This window comes from Zootoca vivipara, chromosome 16 (genome assembly GCF_963506605.1).
Source record: "Zootoca vivipara chromosome 16, rZooViv1.1, whole genome shotgun sequence".
Lineage (NCBI taxonomy): Eukaryota > Metazoa > Chordata > Lepidosauria > Squamata > Lacertidae > Zootoca > Zootoca vivipara.
This window is the reverse complement of record NC_083291.1, coordinates 28,252,635-28,276,380: the sequence shown is the minus strand read 5'-3', so window position 1 is coordinate 28,276,380 and position 23,746 is coordinate 28,252,635. Positions and strand designations below refer to the sequence as shown.

Genomic DNA, 23,746 nt, shown 5'->3' with positions numbered 1-23,746 from the left:
ATCTGATTTGCAGACAGTATTTCAGAAGTACAATTTAACTGCCAAATTACCTTTGAGTTACTCACAATCCAATTATCCCTAAATGGCATTATTTCTAGGGCTCAACCACTGCATCCCTCCAACTTCATAGCCCTGTTCATGGGTTGCAAAAATAAAACCTTTCTCAATTATTCTTTGGGGAGGCCTGGCAAACAGAAGAATTCATAGTCAGAGCCACTTTCAAGACTATGAGACAGCCGAAGTTCACCACACCATGCCAATGTCATTTGTCCTTAAAATGGAATGTACTATCTGCCACAACTGATGTGTCTCCTTCCATGTGTAAAATGCCTAGACAATTGTCTCCCTTGTGCCTCAGCAAGCCAGCCATTCTCTCCCCCTTCCTCCATAGCCATGCTTTCTGCTCTTATTCATGTAGTCGTGTATCCAAATCGGATTGAACTGACTTAATGACAACGCCCCATAGGACCAGAAGCACTGCCCTCATTCTGAACTGGCTTAGTGATATCATCACACAGCTTAATCTGGTACTGTCATGAACTCAATCTGAATTTAGGGCAGAAAACATTTCCCTCACCCCGTCGCGGGGATTCGAACCTTCTGATCGGCAAGCTCAAGAGGCTCAGTGGTTTAGACCGCAGCGCCACCGCGTATGTATTTAACTATGTATTCACATTTGCGTGTGGAGACCTTTTAACCACCCCCAGAAATCAATTCAGACAAGACTTGAATTTTTGGTTTGGTTTTTGGCAGAATTTAGGTCACAACTTTATTGATTACAATCAAGTGAGTGGTTGCAAAGGCTCTGGTTCGACTAGCTACCTGCAGCCCTGCAGGTAGCGCTGACTCTGGGCACCAAGCATAAGTCAGCCATGGGTGAACACCTGGGACAGTGGCAAGCAGGAGCCCTGCTTGGCCTCCACCCAGTACTGTTGTTGTTTAGTCGTTTAATCACGTCCGACTCTTCGTGACCCCATGGACCCAGTACTACTAGCAGTAATAATATGAGATGGGAGAAACCTGTGAAATTAACAGCGATCAGAAATAAACAAACTCAGCTATCACTACCAAGCAAATCTTCTCCTTTGTAAGATAGCTTTTGTACCCCTGATGGAAGAGATGCATGTCAATATACTTCAAAGCAGAAGACCTTTAAAAGCAGCTTCACTCCACTGGCTTCTCAACTAAGCCGTGGTGTACAGAGCTGTGGTAGTTTTACCCTGCTGAAGATACAGAGCTGCAGCACTTTCAAGGAACAGCACCTTTCTTTTCTGCTGACCTCCACCGTCAGCTTTAACAACTCTCAAAGAATAAAAGAAACGTGTGTCTCGATTTAGCAGCACCTGGTAATGCCATGCACATATTTTGGTATCTTCCTGTTTGTATTTAATTGGCAAGCAATGCTAATGAACCAGTAGCAAGTTCTCCAGCATCTGGTTGAAGAACTTTAAATCCACGTTTTAAAAGAAGTGTGATTTTTGTAAAGGCTTGAACATTTTTGGAGGGCTAGGGAAAAAAGAATTCTGATACATACTGATTAAAACTCTAAACAAATGCAACAGCTTTGTTTGTTTGATTTTGTAACCCACTGCATGTGAAGCCTTGGTAATTAAGCCAACATAAAGAATAAGCAATTTAAGTGGAGAAATCATAACAGACGGGGTGCTGTTTAAGCCCTTCCGTTCTACCTTTCTGTTCAAAACTCTCCTCCCCAAACTGGCGGTAGCAGGGAAATGTCGGAGAGGAGGCCACTTACCTGCTCTTCCCAGCTTAGGAAGAGTATTTGGTGAGTGCCAATATGCGGTGTATTGTGGCACCAGTTCCATCAGCCAGAGCAGGTGATTGTCAAAAAGCTGCTCAACAGCTTAGCAAACTTACAAAAGAAGCTCAACAACTGTTGGGGGCTCCCCAAAATAGGGGTTGTCTTCTACATGCGGTTGTGTTATACATGGAAAAATACGGTACTTTCTTTCTAGCCCTCTTGCAATGTACAGACTACACACTGTTAAGTAAGTTTAAAATGCTTTACTTACAAAACATTCCAAAGGTCAGAATTATCTATATATCCACACAGCAACATGGAGAACACAGGCAGAATACTCTTGGGTAAAAAATACAGAAAGATAGCTTCAAACACATGCTCTAAGCTTGGAGAAAAGCTTAGATAAATCTTCCTTGGTCAGTTACATGGTGCAGAGAGAGACAGGAACAGTAAGAGAAGCAGCTTCACTTCCTCCCTCATAGAGGTGAGGGTGTGTGACCTAGCTAAGACTCTGTGGTCTTAACCCCTTCATGCACTAACTAGCACTCATGCATAGTTATGTTTAACTGAAATTTTGTCCTGTCCAGTCGTCGTCGTCCCCCCCCCCCCATGTGTGTGTCATCCAGTACTCATTTGCCGGGTCTGTACTCATTGTATGTACTCATACAATCTCTGTATCACAATTTTGAAAGGAAAAAAAAAAGAATCTTGCTCATTTCAAAGCTGAAACCACAGATCAAATATATGAGCAAGCCTTTTGCCCACAGATACAACCCTTTTACTCCTCCTTATCCACTGCAAGCAATCAAAGCAGGAAGTGTCCAATTAAATTTCCTGTTTCATCCAAACTGGGAAACTGTGGTTATAAGCTTCAGAACCAGCCAACCATGATGTAAAGTGGGTTTGATATTCTGGCTTGTCCAAAAGCTAATAACCTCCATTTCCTAGGTCAGATGGAACAGAAAACAGTGGTTAATTAGAGGCTTCCTAGTATGACTGCTTACAGTGCTGAGGGAGGAGCAAAGGAACTGTGCGCACAGGCAGAAGGTTTGCACATATTTTGGCATATTAAGCATGCATTTTAACAAATGTATACCACTTATTTTATATTTTATTTTTACAATTCATGAAACATGTAGACAAATTCTAATTATGATCTTAACTTTAAAAACAATGCTTTTAAGTGGAACAGAAGAGTAATTAAAAATCAAATGCCCAGTCATAGGCTCTGAAGATAAGCTTGCTAATTAAACACATTTTGTAAAGCATTACTAATGAATGCCTGGATTCTTGTATTTTTTCCCCTTATTATTCAGTTTCTGCAGCGCCATATACGGTATTGGTGACCTGGCAACCATGCCCTGAATATACAGAAGATGAGCCAGGGCCACAGCGAGCCCACCACTGATGTCTACTTCAGAGTAAATATTTCACAGCACTTGAAGCAGTGCAGGATGGCTGGTCTACCCACCATTTCGTTTCCTGTGTTGTCTGTGTTGTAATACCACTCTGGAGCATTGCGGGAAATAAAATTGTGGCAAGATCCAGCCATCCATTGCTGCTTCGGTAGCTGCTACTGCTATCTGCCATCCCTTCCAGGTAAGCCCATCACAACCCATCAGACAACACATTGCCCTCTCAAAACACAGAGCCAGCTCAGAGATAAAGAACTGATGGCACACTGCCCAATATTCTTGAAAAGGCAGTCTAGAGTGTGGAAGTGACTGAAAAAGAAATGAAAATCTAAGTGCAAAAGGAAGACACAAGTTACCTTTAGGGCACTGTGATGTAGTAAATGCAGAGCTGAGCTAAGTAATTTGTGTAGGCCATTAATAATAATAATTATTATTATTATTATTATTACTACTACTACTACTACTACTACTGGTGTACCTCTGGTGGTCCTTCTGGAGGTAGTTTGTCCACCTTTGGTCCCCACCCTACACTCAGCTCTCACCTGTGGCTCCTAAAAGCTGTCAGCCTGCAACAGCAGCCACACCCTACAAACAGCTTTGACTGGCCAGCTAAACCAGGTGAGGGTAGCCGATGAGTCTCAAGCCCTCTGAGAGTTATGGACTTCCCCTGAATGTGAAGGCAGGATCTGGCGGATTGAGCAGATGAGACCAATAGTGGGTCTAACGGTCAAGAAGGCAGTTTCTGCATGTGCTGTAGAGGGAAGGGAGGGGCAGATAGGGTTTGCCAACCTGGGAAGGTAGGCCATCTAGGACAGGCACCCCCAAACTTCGGCCCTCCAGATGGTTTGAACTACAATTCCCATCATCCCTGACCACTGGTCCTGTTAGCTAGGGATCATGGGAGTTGTAGGCCAAAACACCTGGAGGGCCGCAGTTTGGGGATGCCTGATCTAGGAGAAAGAAAGCTCTGGTCTTAAACCTCCACTGTCTTGCAGGATATCTTTGGGAGAAGAAAAGACTAAGGAGTATATCCTATACAAATCCAGAGGAGAGTGCCTAAGGTGGATGGATAGCCCTGTGTACACCAGCAACTCCTGCAGCCAAGCTGGAGCCAAATATTGCTCTGCTTTCCTTTGGACCATATCAGAGAGGCGGAGAGTGAGGGTCTTGTTGTCTGGGCAGTGCAGGACCTCCACACACAATGCCCAGGCTTGCACCCCAGGGAGGTCACCTTGGTGCTGCTAACACAGTGGTTTGACTTCACCCTCACAGGTGCACTCTATTGTCTCTTGAGACAGACGGGTACTTATTATTATTAATGGCAAGGATCTTAACTCAGCATTGGGTATGTACTTCATATGGGATGCAAACCGCCAGGTATGGTCTTTCATTCGCATACAAGGCTTCTAAAGCTGCCCGCATCCAGCGACCCCTCATGCCTCCAAAATGCTTTCCCAAGGTTGCAAACCCCTCTGAAAGTGAAACCTAATGGAGAAAAGGCACTGCTGACAAAAGAAAACATTGGCTCCCTCCTGTAAGTATGCTAGACAAACATGCAAGGGTAGGGATTGGATCCCAGACCTTATGAACAAGGGTGTTTTAAAGTTATTTTTATAATTGGGAAGACATCTCTTGCACCACCAACAACCTTATCTTTGGATTGTTATTACAGCGTGCATTGAGACAATTAATCTTCTTGTCAAACCAATGAGAAAACTGTAGCGATGTTAAGGATTCCGACTGCGTCCCTGAATGTCCCAAATTCCTCCCCTGCGAAAAATCCAATCGCAATGCCGGAGCCTTACAAGAAAAGTAATCTCGCTGACCTCCGAAGGATTACTAACAAGTTTTTTTATGTGGACTGCAGACGTGGTTGATGCTATTTATAGTAACAAGTGGAAACCCAACTCCAGCTAAGGAGGAAATTAAGTCATGCTGCCATGCCTCAATTAGGAGCGGGCTTGGCAAGATATCCCAATACACTTGGTGAATATTTTATGCATCAGGAAAATGGAATAGAGTTTATCATCGAAACTCAACATTTCTCAGAGTAACCCTAGAAGATGCCGTAACACCAAGCAGGACTCTGCACAGCTTCTGTGGAGAGTGATTCATATTCTGGAAACACAAACGCGGACTCGTTTTAGCCGGCTGAGAAACAATCACTTTAATGGATTATTTTGTCGGAAATTTCTCTCAATATCTTTGCTTAGGAATGTTTATGTACAGTTTCGGGGGATATATTTACATTTCTACCATATGTCTATTGATATCCTGCAGCTGCCTCTGCAATTTACATTTAAACGTTAAACTTTGCCACACATAATCATTTCACTATTCCAGTAATTGCATGCTTCTAAATCCCTCAAGTATCTTAAATAAATGTTAAAATTAGATTTGGGGGGTAGGGTGGGGTTTCACCCTCCCAAGTTATAAGAGCAGCAAAGGACTCGTAAATGTTCATCATTGTATACATATATAAATAATTATTGATTTGGTATTGACCCGAATTATCATCTGCTATAATGCTGGGTATAGACTGAGCAGGATTTGTTTTGCTGAAGCCATATGTATGAGTTGCTTGCACTGGCCCAAAGGGGGGGGATGAGGGGAGATATACCTGAAGGAGCGTCTCCACCCCCATCGTTCTGCCAGGACACTGAGGTCCAGTGCCGAGGGCCTTCTGGCGGTTCCCTCGCTACGAGAAGCCAAGTTACAGGGAACCAGGCACAGGCAGAGGGCATTCTCAGTAGTGGCACCCACCCTGTGGAACACCCTCCCATCAGATGTCAAAGAGAAAAACAGCTACCAGATTTTTAGAAGACATCTGAAGGCAGCTCTGTTTAGAGAGGCTTTTAATCTTTAATCGATTATTTTATTCTTCTGTTGGAAGCCGCCCAGAGTGGCTGGGGAAACCCAGCCAGATGGGCGGGGTATAAATAATAAATTATTATTATTATTATTATTATTATTATTATTATTATTATTATTGCTTCAGCATCCACTCTTAATAGTCAGGAGCCTCCGCCATCTTTGTTATGTTGTGGACTCTCAAACATTGCATGCTTGCCATATTTTATGGCTCCAGAGAAAGGCTACCAAAAATCGCTTGTGTACAAATCAAAGCCAAGATGGCGACGGTGACATATGTGCACAAACTATAGGGATTCTATTTCAGCACTTCCATTTGTGCCAATTTCCTCTTTATTAAAATTCAAGCCTTTTGGAGTCTAGAAGCAAAATTGTCATATGTAGGCCGGAATAATGCTTTTGCTGTCAAAGAAGGCTGCATGAAACTCAAGCACGTGCAGTTCCAGAAGATTTGCATTGCTCAAGAGCCTGCTGTGGTATTCAGCAAAAACAACCCAGCTCTTGGAAGACAAGTCTGTGCATACTTGCAAAGGAGATACAGTAAGCCTTTGCTTACTAGCTCCATGAAGACAGTGGAGTTTTTTAAAAACATCTTGCCAGCGTAAACCTCATGCTCTTCATTTTGAAGGAACTCCTCATCACAACTTCTGTACAGAAAATTTTGCATAGCAAATAAACCAGTAAGGAAGATGGGTGTCTTGTGTGCAGATTTACAGCAGCCAATAAGTTGATGGTTTCAAGGGATGTAAAGATACCTTTATGGAAGTTAATATGAAGGAGTGATAGGTTTATTATTATCTTCCCAACCTACACAGCAAATATTTCTTCAGAGACGTGGCCTTGGTTATTGCAGCCTCGCCATGTTGACACATTGATTCATCCTTACAGATGTGACTGTCAAGCAAAAGGCTTTTTATTCACCATGTCTACAGCAGATCAGAGGCATTTTTGTGTTTTGTGTTTGTTTGTTTTTATTACGTATTTTGAATTCTCATCTTGTATTTTTCCATTGTGGACCTTCAGATGAAGGGTGGCATACAAATTTAATAAATGATGATTATTATGATGGTGTTCACTCATCACATCAAAGTGCACGAGTTAAAAGTCTAAAAGTGACAGTAATGCCTATTAAAATCATGGAGATTCTTTGAAATGGGTCAGGAGGCAGCTATAATCAGCTGTCTGTTAGCCACACTGAATATGCCTTGGTGGGTCCTCTCATTTCCTCTGAGACAAAAGGTGCAGGCTGGCTGGGCAGAGCCTTGGGGCAGACAAGAGGGGGAGCTCTGCCCCTCTGATCTACTCCTGGACCATAAATTGAGGCCTCCAACCAGTGTTTCCTTTGCTTGTGTTTGGAGCGGTGGTCCCTGAAAAGGTGTAACATTATGAACCAATGGGATCAGGGAAGCTGAAGGAGAGCCAAACCACTGTTTGAGGCCAGGTACCATCACTGCACCCCATCTCATTTAATGAAAAATGTAAATTTTGTAAATAATTGATTGGACATGAGCATGCACACCTACTGTGTTCTTCTTCTGAAGTTCTGCTCCACATTTTGTTATCATCAGACCTCCAGCTAGCTGGAATGTAGGAGGGGGCTTTTCCACTCATGCGAACCCACCAGACGGTGGAACCCCATGACTGGCACTCTCTTTGTTGACTATTTAGCATTCTGTTCCTTTTCATCAAGTCTTAGTACTGATTTGGGTTATTTTCCCAGTTTACTAGGAGTTGTGCTTTACCTGATTCTTATTTTTTAACTCTTTCATTTTGTATTCATTTGATGCAGCTTTCTGATCAGCAAAAACAAACAAACAAACTAACAAACTAACAAACAAAGGCTCTGAGGGTGATTTATAAATATCAGTAATACAAGACACAACACAAAAGGGAAAGGGACTGGGAGGGATGTGAGGAAAAGCAAACTCAGGCACTAACTTTTAGCTCAAGGAGAGGACTAAGCTAATATCAAATCCTGCAGTTCCATCTCTTCCCCTGCAGTTTTTATTGCACTTGCAATTCCAGGCTACTTTGGGGGCAAAAGGCAAGATGGAAATGATGTCATGGATGGATGAATGAATGAACCAGGGCAGATGGGAGATGTTGCAAACTCCAGCTTAGTTTAAATCTTCCAAGAGAGCAGTTTTCATTTAAGTTTTTCACAATGACTCTTCCTGGAATCCAAGTATGAGATCAAATATTTTTGCTGACAGTTTTTAACATAGTCCTTTTATATTGTGGAGTTTTTATATATTGTTTGTTTTGCTTTGTTTCATTGTAATTTAAAATTGCTCTAAACCACCCTGAGAACATGTTGAAGGACAAGATATGAACCAATCCAAAAAACAGCTAAACATAGCTCTACTTTTCATTTAATGCCAGTACCATCCCTCTCGGTTTTTGAAACTGAAATCGCTAACAAAATCAAGCACACAATTTGTGAAGCTCTCGGAATACACAAGCCACATATGCAACATGTGCAAAACATGGTTTCTCCCTCCCTCCAGCTTTACGTTTACAAAAGAGTTATAAATAATAATTGACTTTTAAAATTAATTTTCCCAGTCACATCAGTGGAAGAATCACTTCTCACCAGGGATTCCATAAGCAAGCAACTTATAAGGTTCTCCACTAATAGAGTTAGTTGTAATGTAAACACTTATGGCATTAGACAAGCCTTTCTGATTTGCATTTCATGCTGATCCTACCATGCCCCAGTCAAAGCGCCACAAGATTCATGTTCATTAAAATAAACAAAATTCAGTAAACAAATGCTTTGGCTAAATGGTGCCTTCAGTACACTGAGAACAAGAATGCAATTAGCTGGAGTGTTTACGAAATTTTAATCCAGGGGACTGGGCTCTCAAATTGCTGTTTACGTTTGTTTAGCTGCTTCCATTGCCAAGAATAAGTAATTTTGTAAAGCTTGGAGGCGGCACATACAGCAGAGCCGCTAAGTGTTCTGCAGCACATCTGAATAAGCCCAAACAGCTCACTTTCCTCCCAGATGTCACAGGTTGGCACCGTTCTCTCTATTGCATGCTTTCCGCATTATATGCATTCAAATCCATCCACAATGGACTCAAGATATAATAGGGCAGGATCCCCAAAACATGATCTTTCAACTTTCTTTTACTCAGCCAGAGGCCCCTGCTATTTGCACAGGAACAGCACACATTTAATGGGAAACGTGGAACATTTCTAAGCAGTGTTTTGGAAAGGAGCAAATTAGAAACAGAAGTTTGAAATAAAATTTGAGTGGGAATTCTTCAAATGTATTTTTTATTTTGCCCCTATCCCAGTTTATCCTCTCTGTGATACACTGCTGCCCAGTTTATCATTCTCAGGTTATGCAGTCAAGCATGAAAACAAAGTCTTTCTTCAGAACCACATTTTCATTACAACCCTCTCTTCTCCATCTCTTATTCCATGCTAGAGAAGCTACGATTCACAATTTCTGCATGTTGAACCAACCCAGAAATCAAGGAACCTCCTCAGTTGGAAGGAGGCCACTGTGCTCCCTTCCCTGCCAAAATTCCAGAGCCGATCACAGCAGCTGGGATGGCCTCTGCAACGCATTCTTGGCATGCTCAAACAGACCATGCATGGCTGATCTCTCTGTGCACGCCAGAAACCCTGTGAGACAGCAAGGGAGCACTGTTTTTACAGATCTCGTGCAGTATTGCTGGGCTTTGGTGTTTAGGGTGCTCATCCCAGTGATGCCCCGGTGTGTCTTAGAACCCTGCATCCTATGCCTTCAACCTCCACGTCTAAACAAGGCAGATTTTTACCACCTCTTTTTATGCTTGAGACCACAAACATGCAATGCGGTGATCTAGTGCGGTCCAAAGATGTTCCTAGGCTTTGCTAGGATCCCTTTCTGCATGGGATTACATTGTCCTGTTCTAGAATTATTCGGCTGCAGCTTATTATTTCTGCAGTGTTCATAGACACACAACAGACATCTCTGTTTTCACGAGACGGTTGTCATCAAGCTTCCTAGAGGCCAAATGTCAAGAATCTACCCACACTGCTTCCTCTAAAAAGAAAAGAGCTACCGTATATCATTATATTTAAAGTAATAATTATGAAAAGTAATTCAATTGTTAGATTTATCAATGTAAAATATTTTCAAATGTATAAAACAAACCCTCCATTAATGAGCTAGATTTCCTAGAAGATACAGGAATTCTGTAACTATTTCAATTATTTAACTGTCTGCATCAAAATCTATATGGCGCGAAAGACCATGTGTGACAGCAGCACTTAGAGAATATAAAAACCCTACAAGTTTTCAGAAATATTAACTATCATGTCAAGCTTAATATAGCTTAGAGTGAGATTTAAACCCTTTAGAAGTATCAACAGCTCCTACGTCTAGATTATTAAATATGAGAGCAAGAGAAGGGAATTGGATTATAATAACATGAAGCTATTTGAGATGATAGCTTTGGGAATGTGTTATTTTCACTGCAGGCCAAATGAAAGACGCAATGCTAAAGATGAATGAAATATGAATTATTCCAACTGGAAGTGAAATTTAACTTGCAAAATATTCTTGAAGGACAATTGATACAAGTGCTGCAACTAAGACACACAATTCAACAGGGCATACTTTGAGGGAACATGAAGGTTAATTAACGAGTTAAATGAAATAAAGTAATTTCTGCTATTAAACCTCTCTATACCTGCAACGGTGGAAATAAACAACTGGCAGAATATAAAGCATGAATGTGATGGATTATCTTCCTCCCCAACCCCACCCTCAAGGAACAGAAGTTCAGGTACTGGAGAGGGAGAGGTAAGTGGAATGTTCAATCAAGCTTGAAACAGATTTTCTAAACCCAAAATGGGTGTCTGGTGTTTTTCTAACCACAGTATTGGCCACAACTTTCAGGGCTTCAAACTGAGATCTAATACAATGCAGAGCAAAGGATTTCATTTGTTTATTCGTGAAATTTATATACCACTTAACCATCATTAGCATTTCTAATCTGTGTGCATAAAAATAAACCGTGCAGAGAAAAAAATAAAATAAAATTCTATCATAAACCTGAACACAAAATCCCCAAAAGGCTACTGGAATAAGAAAGTATTTTCCATATGCCTGAAGTTCAGCAAGGAGTTTGCATGTTCAATCTCAGTTGGCAGGGAATTCTACAGGCTTGAATCCATGCCATGAAATGCATGGCTTCTCATAGAAATGAGACATCTGTCTGAGCCGGGTGTGGGTGTGTGGGTGTCTTTCAATCCCATTTTAAAGCTGCACTTCACATATGCAGTAGTCAAAAGTGACCCAGATCACTCTACCAGCTCAACTCTTCAGGGCCTTCCAAGTTCATATAGGATGCCCCATGGGGACAATGCTGCTGTGCTCCACTCACAGTATGTCTTGATTTACGGAACAGGAAGGTGGAGGAAATATAGAGAGATTTGGCCTCAGTAAGAATCTGCTGTGTCTGACGCTGAGTTACCTGCAAGCAGGTATGGAAGGGCGCTGGATTGCAACGAAGAATCTATCCCACTTCTGTCCTAGGTTGGGACCATAGGTAATGGTCTGCCTCCATTGCTCTTTTTATTAGGATGTTGTTGTTGTTGTTGTAGTTGTTGTTGTGAAGATGCAGTAGTACTAGCAGAAGTACCACCACCACCCATCCTTCATCTAAGGTGGTCAGGGTGCGTCCTTCTTCCTCCTGCCCTCTTTATCCTTACAACTCTACTGGAACCACAAAGCTGCTGTTCAAGCGAGCTTCAGGGTTTTCATGGTGCTTTTCATGGCTTCAGTTTTATACGGCTCTTAAACCATCTTGTGGATTCCAAAAGACAGAGAGGAAGTGCATAAATATGTCAACCTGAGCAAATGGAATTCATAGCCGCAAGCTGTGGTGGCCACTACATTAAACAGCTTTAAAAGAGGATTAGACAGATTCGTGGAGGGCAGAGGTGTCAATCACGGGATATTAGGCATGCTGCCAAAAAGGCACAGTGGTTAGAGTATTGGGCTAGGACCTGAGAAACCAGGTTTTGAATCCCCACTTGGTCATGAAGCTCACTGGGTGACCTAACCTCCCTATACCCAAAAGCAGGCATCCCCAAACTGCGGCCCTCCAGATGTTTTGGCCTACAACTCCCATGATCCCTAGCTAACAGGACCAGTGGTCAGGGGTGATGGGAATTGTAGTCCAAAACATCTGGAGGGCCGAGGTTTTGGGGGTGCCTGCCCAAAAGTTTATTGCATTAGCCATATAGCCACAGCACATGTAAAAGATCAAACAGGCAACTGTCGCATAACAACATAGAATACAACGAATACAATTAGAACATTAAATATAAAATCCAGCTGAATGCGACTGGTAAGGTAAAAGGCAAAGCAAGGCAAAGCAAGACTGTGAATATAGCAGGAATTTACATAGGACTAGGTCAGCCTAACCTACCTCACAGGATTGTTGTGGGAATTAAATGACGAGGGGGAGAACGCTTGAGCTCCTTGGATAATACAGGTGGGGTATAAATGTAATAATAATAAAATAAAATAAAATAAATGTTATGGGGCACTGCACTTCTGAATACCGATTGCCAGGGGTCAAACAACAGGAGCCTTTATGCTTTGCTTGAGGCCTTGCCAAGGGCAACTGGATGATCAAGCACAGCTCCTCTTATGTTCTGTAAAATGAGTATTTTAAGGGGAAACAGAAGTGCTGCAGCTGTGTATGTGTGTGTTGATTTGGGTCAAGGAGTGAGCAGCATGCACTTCTGTCCAGGAGCTGAGCCCAGGAGCCTGTTGCATAACCCCAGGGATTAGGTTCAATCCCTGGCTCCTCTGGGTCAGGCTGGGGAAAACTCAGAGAGCCACTACCAGTCTGTGTAGACAATAGTGAGCTAGATGGACAATAGCTGGACACCAAGGAATGTGAGGCCAACCTTATCTGCTTTTTTGATAGATCTACTAGTCAGGTTGTGGACGGGAATGCCATGAACATAGTATAACTTTGTTCTTCAAAGAAACATCTGGCAAGATGGTGCTGAGGGACTTCTCCTTTCATCCCTTTTGCCTCTGGGATGCTCCAAGGTCCTAGAATCATAGAATCGTAGAGTTGGAAGAGTCCACAAGGGCCATCCAGTCCAACCCCCTGTCGAGCAGGAAACACCATCAAGGCATTCCGGACATATGCCTGTCAAGCCTCTGCTTAAAGACCTCCAAAGAAGGAAACTCCACCACACTCCTTGGTAGCAAATTCCACTGCCGAACAGCTCTTACTGTCAGGAAGTTCTTTCTAATGTTTAGGTGGAATCTTCTTTCTTGTAGTTTGAATCCATTGCTCCGTGTCTGCTTCTCTGGAGCAGCAGAAAACAACCTTTCTCCCTCCTCTATATGACATCCTTTTATATATTTGAACATGGCTATCATATCACCCCTTAACCTTCTCTTCTCCAGGCTAAACATACCCAGCTCCCTAAGCCGTTCCTCATAAGGCATCGTTTCCAGGCTTTTGACCATTTTTGTTGCCCTCTTCTGGACACGTTCCAGCTTGTCAGTATCCTTCTTGAACTGTGGTGCCCAGAACTGGACACAGTACTCCAGGTGAGGTCTGACCAGAGCAGAATACAGTGGTACTATTACTTCCCTTGATCTAGATGCTATACTGCTATTGATGCAGCCCAGAATTGCATTGGCTTTTTTAGCTGCTGCATCACACTGCTGACTCATGTCAAGTTTGTGTTTAACATCTACCTGAAACTGCTGGGTGACATAATCCAGAGGTTTCCACTGAAATTTTATCAGTATGCAGAAGACACTCATTTCCTGTCCCAGAGAGGCTGCTAAAATTCTGAACAGGTGCCTGGAACTGGAATTGGGTTGATTGAAAGTGAACAAGCTTAATCTAGTTTGGAGAGAAATGCTGGAAGTGGGTGAGAGAACTGGGGAGGATCGGGTGACCAGAAGTGCTTTATACCACCTTAGGTTGCTACATAACCTGTGACCTTGTCTGGAGATGCACTAGTGACACCCAGGCTAGGCAACTATGACACACTCTAAAGTGGTACAAAAAGTGACACCCACACACACACCCCTGCATCTGGTGACAAGTGCATGCCTGGGCCCAATTTAAAGTCCTGGTGATTACCTTTGAGACCCAGCACAGATTGGTGCTAGGTCCCCTGAAGAACCACCTGCATCCATATAAACCAGGCACCCCCAAACTGCAGCCCTCCAGATGTTTTGGTCTACAACTCCCATGATCCCTAGCTAACAGGACCAGTGGTCAGGGGGGATGGGAATTGTAGTCCAAAACATCTGGAGGGCCGAAGGGATGCCTGATATAAACCTTAAAATCTGATTCTGAAATCCTGCTGAGTTGCCCATATCCTAAAATGTGGTTTTTGCAGCAGTGAGTGCGTAAAGAATTGAGGTGTCTTCATTGATAAGAAGCTGTATACAAACCAGCAGTGTGATGAGGCTGCTAAGAAGAAAGCTAACCCTGTGTGCGCCCTGACTGCTTGTGCTCCTGATTCTGCCCGAGATTTATATTCCAGCATTTTCTCTCAGCTCTCATTTCCTGAATCATACAGATAGCTCAACCAGTACATCATGAGACCCCTAAATCTCAGGGTCATGGGTTCAAGTCCCACGTTGGAAGAAAGATTCCTGCCTTGCAGGGGGTTGGAATAGGTGACTTCCAACTCTGCAGATCTATGATTCTATGGCCAGCTCTATCACTTGCAGTCACTCAAAGGTCTCCTACTCTCTGACAAAGTTCCACCTATTTCCCTTTGGCTGCCCATGATGCCTGGAACTGCCTCCTAGAGTCCCTCTGTGCAACCACATCTCTTATGCCAGGCATCCCCAAACTTTGGCCCTCCAGATGTTTTGGCCTACAACTCCCATGATCCATAGCTAACAGGACCAGTGGCTGGGGAAGATGGGAATTGTAGTCCAAAACATCTGGAGGGCCAAAGTTTGGGGATGCCTGTCTTATGCCCTTGAAGACCCTCCCCAAAATTCACCTTTTCTGGGAAGCCTTTGAGTCATCCTCCCTAAGTCCCTATTGTAACTTTGCCAAAGGATGTCTAACTGAAATACATATGGTCCCACTGGTTCAATTTCCCCTCCTTCCTCGGCTGTTTCTCTGCTGTTTGTATATAGTACAAAAATGCAGACTTTTCCAGGTATCTCCCAATATGCAAGCGAAAAGCATTGAAAAGAATTATGGCTGGATCTACAAGATGAAAACTATAAAATCAGTATATGTAGTGCAATACGATTAAGTTCATGGCTTTCCAAAACTATTTCGTAGCAGTTAAATCCAGCTAGAATAAATGCTGTAATTACCTGAATTTGTTCTTCAGCTGCTAAAAATCCATATATCTTTTCTGCAGATTACCGAATTCAGCATTTCTGAGGGGGAAAGAGAGAAGAAATAATTATGCTTACACGCGCTAGTCTCCAAGAAATTATCACAAAGTATAGAGCAGTCTTTTCATGCTTGTCTGCAAAACATCTGGGCCAACTGTATCTTGTGCAATCATACTGTATGCAAGGGTTTAATACAAACAATTGAGGCATGACAATGGGAGTTTCGTGAGCATTAGTTTTCCTACTGGGTCAAGTGGGATGCAAAATGCATTCCTGGATGCTGCTCTCTGTCGTCAACAGTTCCATTGGGAGGGTGGAGGAGTTCATTGACGGGTCAAAGCAGCCCAGTAGAGCCCAAGAGTAGTGGCGGGTCTTGGGATCTTAAATTCTAGCAGTGCCCTGCGCAATGCCAAAATCTGGCTTGCACACAAACCTCTCACCTTCTATTCTACATCACAGTTGTGGTACCGATCTACTACCCTTAGTATCGCAAGATTGTCATGAGAGCACTTGGACTTAAAATTGTCAACCAAAAGCTTTACTTTTCTAGTTTATCACCACAACAGTTACCATACTAACACTGGGCTTCAGTAAATAATTTAATTAGACAGCGCCTATATGATATCGAGTGACAGAATAACTTGGCCGCAATAAGGAAATTTTGTCCATGGTATGATTATTTTCCAGCTAGTCGTTTTGACGCTTTGGCACCCTATTTGCAAAATTTAACCATACCAAAATACAGACGTGTTTTCACTCTTGCAAGATTGAATATACTGCCTTCGGCTGCACTTGAGGGTCGATTTCCAAAAATTCCACTGGGAAAAAGTTTATGTCCCTGTGGAGATGGCAGTATTGAGTCAGTGGCTCATGTGCTTCTGGCCTGCACTCTTTATGAACATTTGAGGAGTGAGGTTATTACCCCTCTATTATTGTTGCTCAACCATTGCTACTGTGTCCTTTCCTTTAGCAGATAAAGATGATCAGGTGACAGCAAAAACCAATTGCCCCTGCTAAAAACCAAAAAAAGGTTTTTAGCAGGGGCAATTGGAATAATATCTATTCTTTGATTACTGATGTAACCCCCCCCCAAAAAAAGTATTTTATATACCCGTATTTTTCGCTCCATAGGATGCACCTGACCATAGGACGCACCTAGTTTTTAGAGTAGGAAAACAAGAAAAAAAATTGCTTTCTTGAATTGTCCTAGGCATAGCAGCCAACTCCTAGAAGCCTATGTGCCTTTGCCCCCCCCATTAAATATTTGAGGAAGCTTATTTTGCAAAGGGGGAAAGCTCCATTTTTTAAGGATCAGCTCAAAGTTGTGCAGCTTTTTTGCAAAGGGGGAAAGCTCCATTTTTTAGGATCAGCTCAAAGTTGGTGAGTTTCCTTGCAAAGGGAAAAAAATCCTGTTTTTATGGGGTTCAACTCACAGTTTTGTAGCTTCTTCTATAGGAAAGGAAAGGGTCTCATTTCTAGTTTCCAGACAGATAATCTAATCAGCCAGTCACATGTCTCCCTCTGCAGACAACAATTGAGGCCTAGGCAAGGGGCCGGGAGGGGCTGGGAAGGGAGCTAGCTCTCTTATCTCCCTCTTGATCTCTTGCAATCAGCACCTGAGCAAGTTCCTTTCTCTTTCTCTTTCCCTCTTGTTAGCCTTTAGCTCTTTTTTTAAAACAAAAAACAGCACGATCTGCCTTTAGCCCCCGGGGCAATTCAGATCCAGGGACCACACATTTGATCCAAAAGATGCACAGACATTTCCTCTTACTTTTTAGGAGGAAAAAAAGTGCGTCTTATGGAACGAAAAATACGATAGTTACCTCTGTCTCCAGTGCATTTTATTTTATTGCTATGGCTCGTGGCTGATGCAAATCAAGATTCTTTCAACCTCATCCAACCTAGTTGTGGCACCCTCTGCAGCGCCCCCAAGGCTCCACACCCAGTGCGCGCCCCTAAACCCGCCTCTGCTAAAAGGCTTACACACATATATGAACCAGGCCAGAGTGCTTTATTTGTGGTATTTAAAAATTTTTAGTCCCAGTGGACTAAATTTGGGCTCACTAGCTCCCCATTTTCATTCAGAATTTTACGAGATTCTGTTCCATATAATTCACCCAGAGCGCATTTCAGAAAGGGAGGGGGAAGAACTTCACGAAGGTGCATCACAAAAGCTTTTAGCCTTTGTGAAAATTTTCAGATCATAAAATATTAAAAGCACCAGCAACTTAACCTCCAGCAAGAGTTACAAACAACTGCCTGCATCTCAGGATATGGATTATATCAACTGACCATTATAAAAACATTAGCGTCTACCATTATGGTCATGTATCACAGTAGTGTACATGATGCCACATAACTGTCTGAAATAGTATATTGCGGCAGCACAATAAAAAGGTTTGACATTTAGCTGCACAGAGGCTGAGGATTTTTGCATAGCTTCATGCAACTACTTGCGGGGTGGCGGGGAAGGAGGGAGAGGGAGAGAGACTGGTTGATTTGACATGTGCCTCTGTATTCTAGCAAGAAAGCAGCTGGGCTCCCAATCTAGGCTTTGCATGGTGTTAGCTGATAATGAATCAGGGGTAGATGGATTGCCTGTCCTCATTTCAACACTTCTGCGTTACAAGAAAACAACAGCTCATTTCCCCAACCCTAGAATTACTTGGAACTCTTCCAATGCCACTTTGCCCTCAGCGATTCTTGCTCTACTTCCATCTCTTCCTTCCTCAAAGGCTTAACTGCTTTCAGATTTGCTTTGTGAATGTACAAAGAGCTTAAAAGCTTGTTCTGACAGCAAGCCCTTTGGGTTCATCTCAAAACAAATTTACTTCTGTCAGGGGCAATGTAAAATATATTTTGCTGTAATTTAAAATAAATTTGTTAAGGAAATTTTTTTTAGAGCAAATTTCTCCTCGGGTCCACAGAGCAAATTGCATTTTATCGGAAAGAATCCAAACTGCAATTTTGCAAAACAGAGACATTTGCGCTGGGAGATTTTTTTTAAAAAAAACACCTCTGCTGTATATGCACAGCCTTGGAGTAAGCACAAATCTACTTGTGTAAGACAACTTGGTCACTGATTCCTGTTGAATGGCATTCCTTGTAATTGTCCATGGTGCTTATCTTGGCTCTCTTTCTTTTGTTTTGCACAATCCTGGAAATCCAGGAGTATCTCAAAGTTCGAGCAGTGATAATTCACTTCAATTTCCAAGAAGCACAAGTGACGAAAGCCAAATTGGCCAATGGGGGCAGCAATCTTTTCACCCACCCATACTCCCAAGAGAGTCCCTGGGGATGGCATTACCTTATGATAGAGCATTGTTCCCATGGGGCATTCGGCCCCAGATTGAAAGAAAACATCACTGGGAAACTGAGGATAGCCAAGTCACTGCCTTTAATTGCTTCAGGGGTTGGGGTTTTTTGGCCTTAAAAGGAGAGGGGGGGATAGCCTTGTCTTCAAGGTAAGCTCATCCTTAATAAAGAAGCCTTTGATTGTGCCTGCCCTCTGAAGGACGCAATATTATTGTCCATGTTCATTATGTGTTCTTAACTGCAAAAATTGCTTCCTATAATTTTTGGAGCAGTGTTGTGAGGCTAGCACAGAGAGAAGCTAGAAGACCAAAAGGCAAAATTCATTTTAAAAGGGGGGAGGGGGGAGGATGAGGTCCAAAAGATTCCCTTAAACCCTTTTTGTGCCTTGGTGCTGTGTGGGATTGTGATTCTAGCAAATTGGGGGTCATTCGGCAGCTGGCATGATTATTATTTTTTCCTGGTGGTGCACCCCACTGCCCACTTTTTCCTTAAAGAAAAAAAGACTGGGGATAACCCCCCCCCCACACACACACACAAAAGTTATGTTGCCACCCGCAAGCCTTGTGGCACTTCCTTTGTCCCCAGTATGGGATAATAATTTTATTTTTTTTTTTTTAAGGTGTGCAAGAAAGAAGGAAGGCCCCCAGACTTCACTGCCTTCCAGCCATGTGCTGTGGCGGGCAACTTCCTTGCTTTTTCCAGTAACAGGACTTCTCTTCATGTCAGTCAAGGAGGAAGAGGAGGACGGGACATGGGCCAGCCTTGCCATTTCATTGCCTGAGGCGGGGTTCCTTGCTTTGTCTGTTGCCTGCCATGTGCTGGTGGCAGTGACCGTGCTTGTTTGTCCCTAAAGGGACTTCCCTGGATTTGGGGTGAGGGTGCCGCCCAGCGTGGTGTGTTTGTTAACACCATGTTTACATGAGAGGCAGCGCTTACTTGCTGCCCATTCCAAAGATCTACTTTGTCAGAGAGATGGCTGGATAAATCTGCTATGAATGCACATGAAGGTGGGGAGGGCAGAGGTGTGTGTGTGTGTGTGTGTGTGTGTGTGTGTGTGTGTGTGTGTGTAAGAGAGAGAAAGGAGGGGAGAGAAACTCAGGTGTGCATCCTTTCCTCCTTGCTACTAGATAACAACAACGATGCTTGTAATATCAGTTGACTTCTAAAAGCAAGCATGAGGTTGGACCTGGCCAGCGTTGGGAGTATGGAGAGGAGCTGCACTGTCAGACATAGAATTTAAGAGACATATAATTCTGGGCATGCTGAAAAGATAAAGGAGGTAAATTTAATCCAGTCTAGTTACAGGTAGGTAGCCGTGTTGGTCTGAGTCGAAGCAAAAATAAAAAAAATTCCTTCAGTAGCACCTTAAAGACCAACTAAGTTTATATTTTGGTATGAGCTTTCGTGTGCATGAGCTTTCGTGTGCATGCACACTTCTTCAGTTTCATGCGGCTCAATGTGGTGCCTTCCATAGTTCTGAAGAAGTGTGCATGCACACGAAAGCTCATACCAAAATATAAACTTAGTTGGTCTTTAAGGTGCTACTGAAGGAATTTTTTTATTTTTAATCCAGTCTGATAGTCTTCGAAGCTTCACGTCTAACCTTTCTTCTTTGTCACAACACAGACATTTCTAACCTCGGGAGAAGAGGTAGAATTTATTCTTGTGGTTATCTTCAGATGTGTGCATTTTCTATTTATCTCTGAGTTATACGTTTCTCGGGTTATCAATATATACACGCACAGGGCCTGAATTGTAAGTGGCCGACCGGGAATGAAACCTTGGGGTCATAGCAGATAGCTCAAGGAAGTTGTCAACCCAGTGTGCAGCAGCTGTGAAAAAGGCGAATTCCGCGGTAGGAATCGTTAGGGAATGAATTGAAAACAAAGCTGCTAATATCATAATGCCATTATATGAATCTATGAGCCTGACTTCAAAATGGGACACCATGGAGCTGAAAAGGGTTCAGAAAAGGGCAATGAGAATGATCAAGGGGGTGGAACAACTCCCCTGTGTGGAAAGGTTAAGACATTGGCAGCTTTTTAGTTTAGATTTAAGGTGAGTAACAGGAGACGTGACAGAGGTGCATAAAATTAAAATTCTGCACGGTGTGGAACAAGCGGGATGGATAAAACATTTTCTCCCTCTCTCATAACAGTAGAATTTGGGGACATCCGATGAAATGGAACATCAGAAGATTCAGATTAAAAAAAAGTACTTCTTCACAGAGCACACAGTTAAATTATGGAACTTGCTCCCACAGGAAGTAGAGATGGCCACCAACTTGGGAGGGTTTTAAAAGAAGGTTAGATAAATTAATGGAGGACAAGGCTACCAACACCACTAGCCATGGTGGTTATGTTTTTTTCTCCACTGCCGGAGGAAATAAGTTTCTGAATCCCAGTTTCTGAAACAGAAGAAGAGGAGAGATCAGATCCTGTCTTGGGGCTAATAATAATAATTGTTGTTGTTTAGTCGTTTAGTCGTGTCCGACTCTTCGTGACCCCATGGACCATAGCACGCCAGGCACTCCTGTCTTGCACTGCCTCCCGTAGTTTGGTCAAACTCATGTTCGTAGCTTCGAGAACACTGTCCAACCATCTTGTCCTCTGTCGTCCCCTTCTCCTAGTGCCCTCAATCTTTCCCAACATCAGGGTCTTTTCCAAGGGTTCTTCTCTTCTCATGAGGTGGCCAAAGTATTGGAGCCTCAGCTTCACGATCTGTCCTTCCAGGGAGCACTCAGGGCTGATTTCCTTAAGAATTGATAGGTTTGATCTTCTAGCAGTCCATGGGACTCTCAAGAGTCTCCTCCAGCACCATAATTCAAAAGCATCAATTCTTCGGCGATCAGCCTTCTTTATGGTCCAGCTCTCACTTCCATACATCACTACTGGGAAAACCATAGCTTTAACTATACGGACCTTTGTCGGCAAGGTGATGTCTCTGCTTTTTAAGATGCTATCTAGGTTTGTCATTGCTTTTCTCCCAAGAAGCAGGCGTCTTTTAATTTCGTGACTGCTGTCACCATCTGCAGTGATCAAGGAGCCCAAGAAAGTAAAATCTCTCACTGCCTCCATTTCTTCCCCTTCTATTTGCCAGGAGGTGATGGGACCAGTGGCCATGATCTTGGTTTTTTTGATGTTGAGCTTCAGACCATATTTTGCGCTCTCCTCTTTCACCCTCATTAAAAGGTTCTTTAATTCCTCCTCACTTTCTGCCATCAAGGTTGTGTCATCTGCATATCTGAGGTTGTTGATATTTCTTCCGGCAATCTTAATTCCGGCTTGGGATTCATCTAGTCCAGCCTTTCGCATGATGAATTCTGCATATAAGTTAAATAAGCAGGGAGACAATATACAACCTTGTCGTACTCCTTTCCCAATTTTGAACCAATCAGTTGTTCCATATCCAGTTCTAACTGTAGCTTCTTGTCCCACATAGAGATTTCTCAGGAGACAGATGAGGTGATCAGGCACTCCCATTTCTTCAAGAACTTGCCATAGTTTGCTGTGGTCGACACAGTCAAAGGCTTTTGCATAGTCAATGAAGCAGAAGTAGACGTTTTTCTGGAACTCTCTAGCTTTCTCCATAATCCAGCGCATGTTTGCTATTTGGTCTCTGGTTCCTCTGCCCTTTCGAAATCCAGCTTGCACTTCTGGGAGTTCTCGGTCCACATACTGCCTAAGCCTGCCTTGTAGAATTTTAAGCATAACCTTGCTAGCGTGTGAAATGAGCGCAATTGTGCGGTAGTTGGAGCATTCTTTGGCACTGCCCTTCTTTGGAATTGGGATGTAGACTGATCTTCTCCAATCCTCTGGCCATTGCTGAGTTTTCCAAACTTGCTGGCATATTGGGTGTAGCACCTTAACAGCATCATCTTTTAAAATTTTAAATAGTTCAGCTGGAATATCATCACTTCCACTGGCTTTGTTATTAGCAGTGCTTTCTAAGGCCCATTTGACTTCACTCTCCAAGATGTCTGGCTCAAGGTCAGCAACCACACTACCTGGGGTGTAGGAGACCTCCATATCTTTCTGGTATAATTCCTCTGTGTATTCTTGCCACCTCTTCTTGATGTCTTCTGCTTCTGTTAGGTCCTTACCACTTTTGTCCTTGATTATGGTAATCTTTGTACGAAATGTTCCTTTCATATCTCCAATTTTCTTGAACAGATCTCTGGTTTTCCCCATTCTATTGTTTTCCTCTATTTCTTTGCATTGCTCATTTAAGAAGACCCTCTTATCTCTCCTTGCTGTTTTTTGGAAATCTGCATTCAGTTTCCTGTATCTTTCCCTATCTCCCTTGCATTTTGCTTGCCTCCTCTAATAATAATAATAATAATAATAATAATAATAATAATAATAATAATGTATTTATACCCCGCCCATCTGGCTGGGTTTCTCCAGCCAATCAACAGAATATTAAAAGCACGATAAAACATCAAACATCTAAAGCTTCCCTAAACAGGGCTGCCTTCAGATGTCTTCTAAAAGTCAGATAGTTTATTTCCTTGACATCTGATGGGAGGGTGATCCACAGGGCGGGTGCCACGCCGCCACCAAGAAGGCCCTCTGCCTGGTTCCTTGTAGCCTCACTTCTTGCAGGGAGGGAACTGCCAGAAGGCCCTCGGGGCTGGACCTCAGTGTCCGGTCTGAATGATGGGGGTGGAGACATCTGGTTGGCCACTATGAGAACAGGATGCTGGACTGGTTGAACCACTGGCCTAATTCAGCAGGTTATTCTTATGTTCTAGTACAGTGATGGGCAACCTTTTGAGCTTGGTGTGTCAAAATTTGCCAAAAAACTGAGCATAACTCAGGTGGTGTGTCACTTCGAGAAAAAACCCGTAATTTTGCGATATTTATAGTTTAAATAACAAAAATGTATAATCATAATATATAACTGTATTTAATAAACCAAAAACTTAATTATTTAACCAAACCAAACACCCCTTATTTATCACAAAGTGCCCAGAGTTGTTGAGCTTTTTGGGGGGAGCTGCTGACCAAAGTTTTTGAGGTTTTTTTG

The 23,746-nt window shown here is 42.9% G+C and overlaps 1 protein-coding gene across 10 annotated transcripts in view; it reads right to left on the bottom strand.

The window, feature by feature from the left end:
* Positions 1–23,746, bottom strand: part of ADGRL3 (adhesion G protein-coupled receptor L3) — a 504,270-nt gene that overhangs the window by 368,615 nt on the left and 111,909 nt on the right. For all 10 annotated transcript variants that reach the window (XM_035097281.2, XM_060268958.1, XM_060268959.1 and 7 more), the window contains exon 2: positions 15,380–15,445. The gene's annotated coding sequence lies outside the window, so the exon portion shown is untranslated. The remainder of the gene's footprint in view (positions 1–15,379; positions 15,446–23,746) is intronic.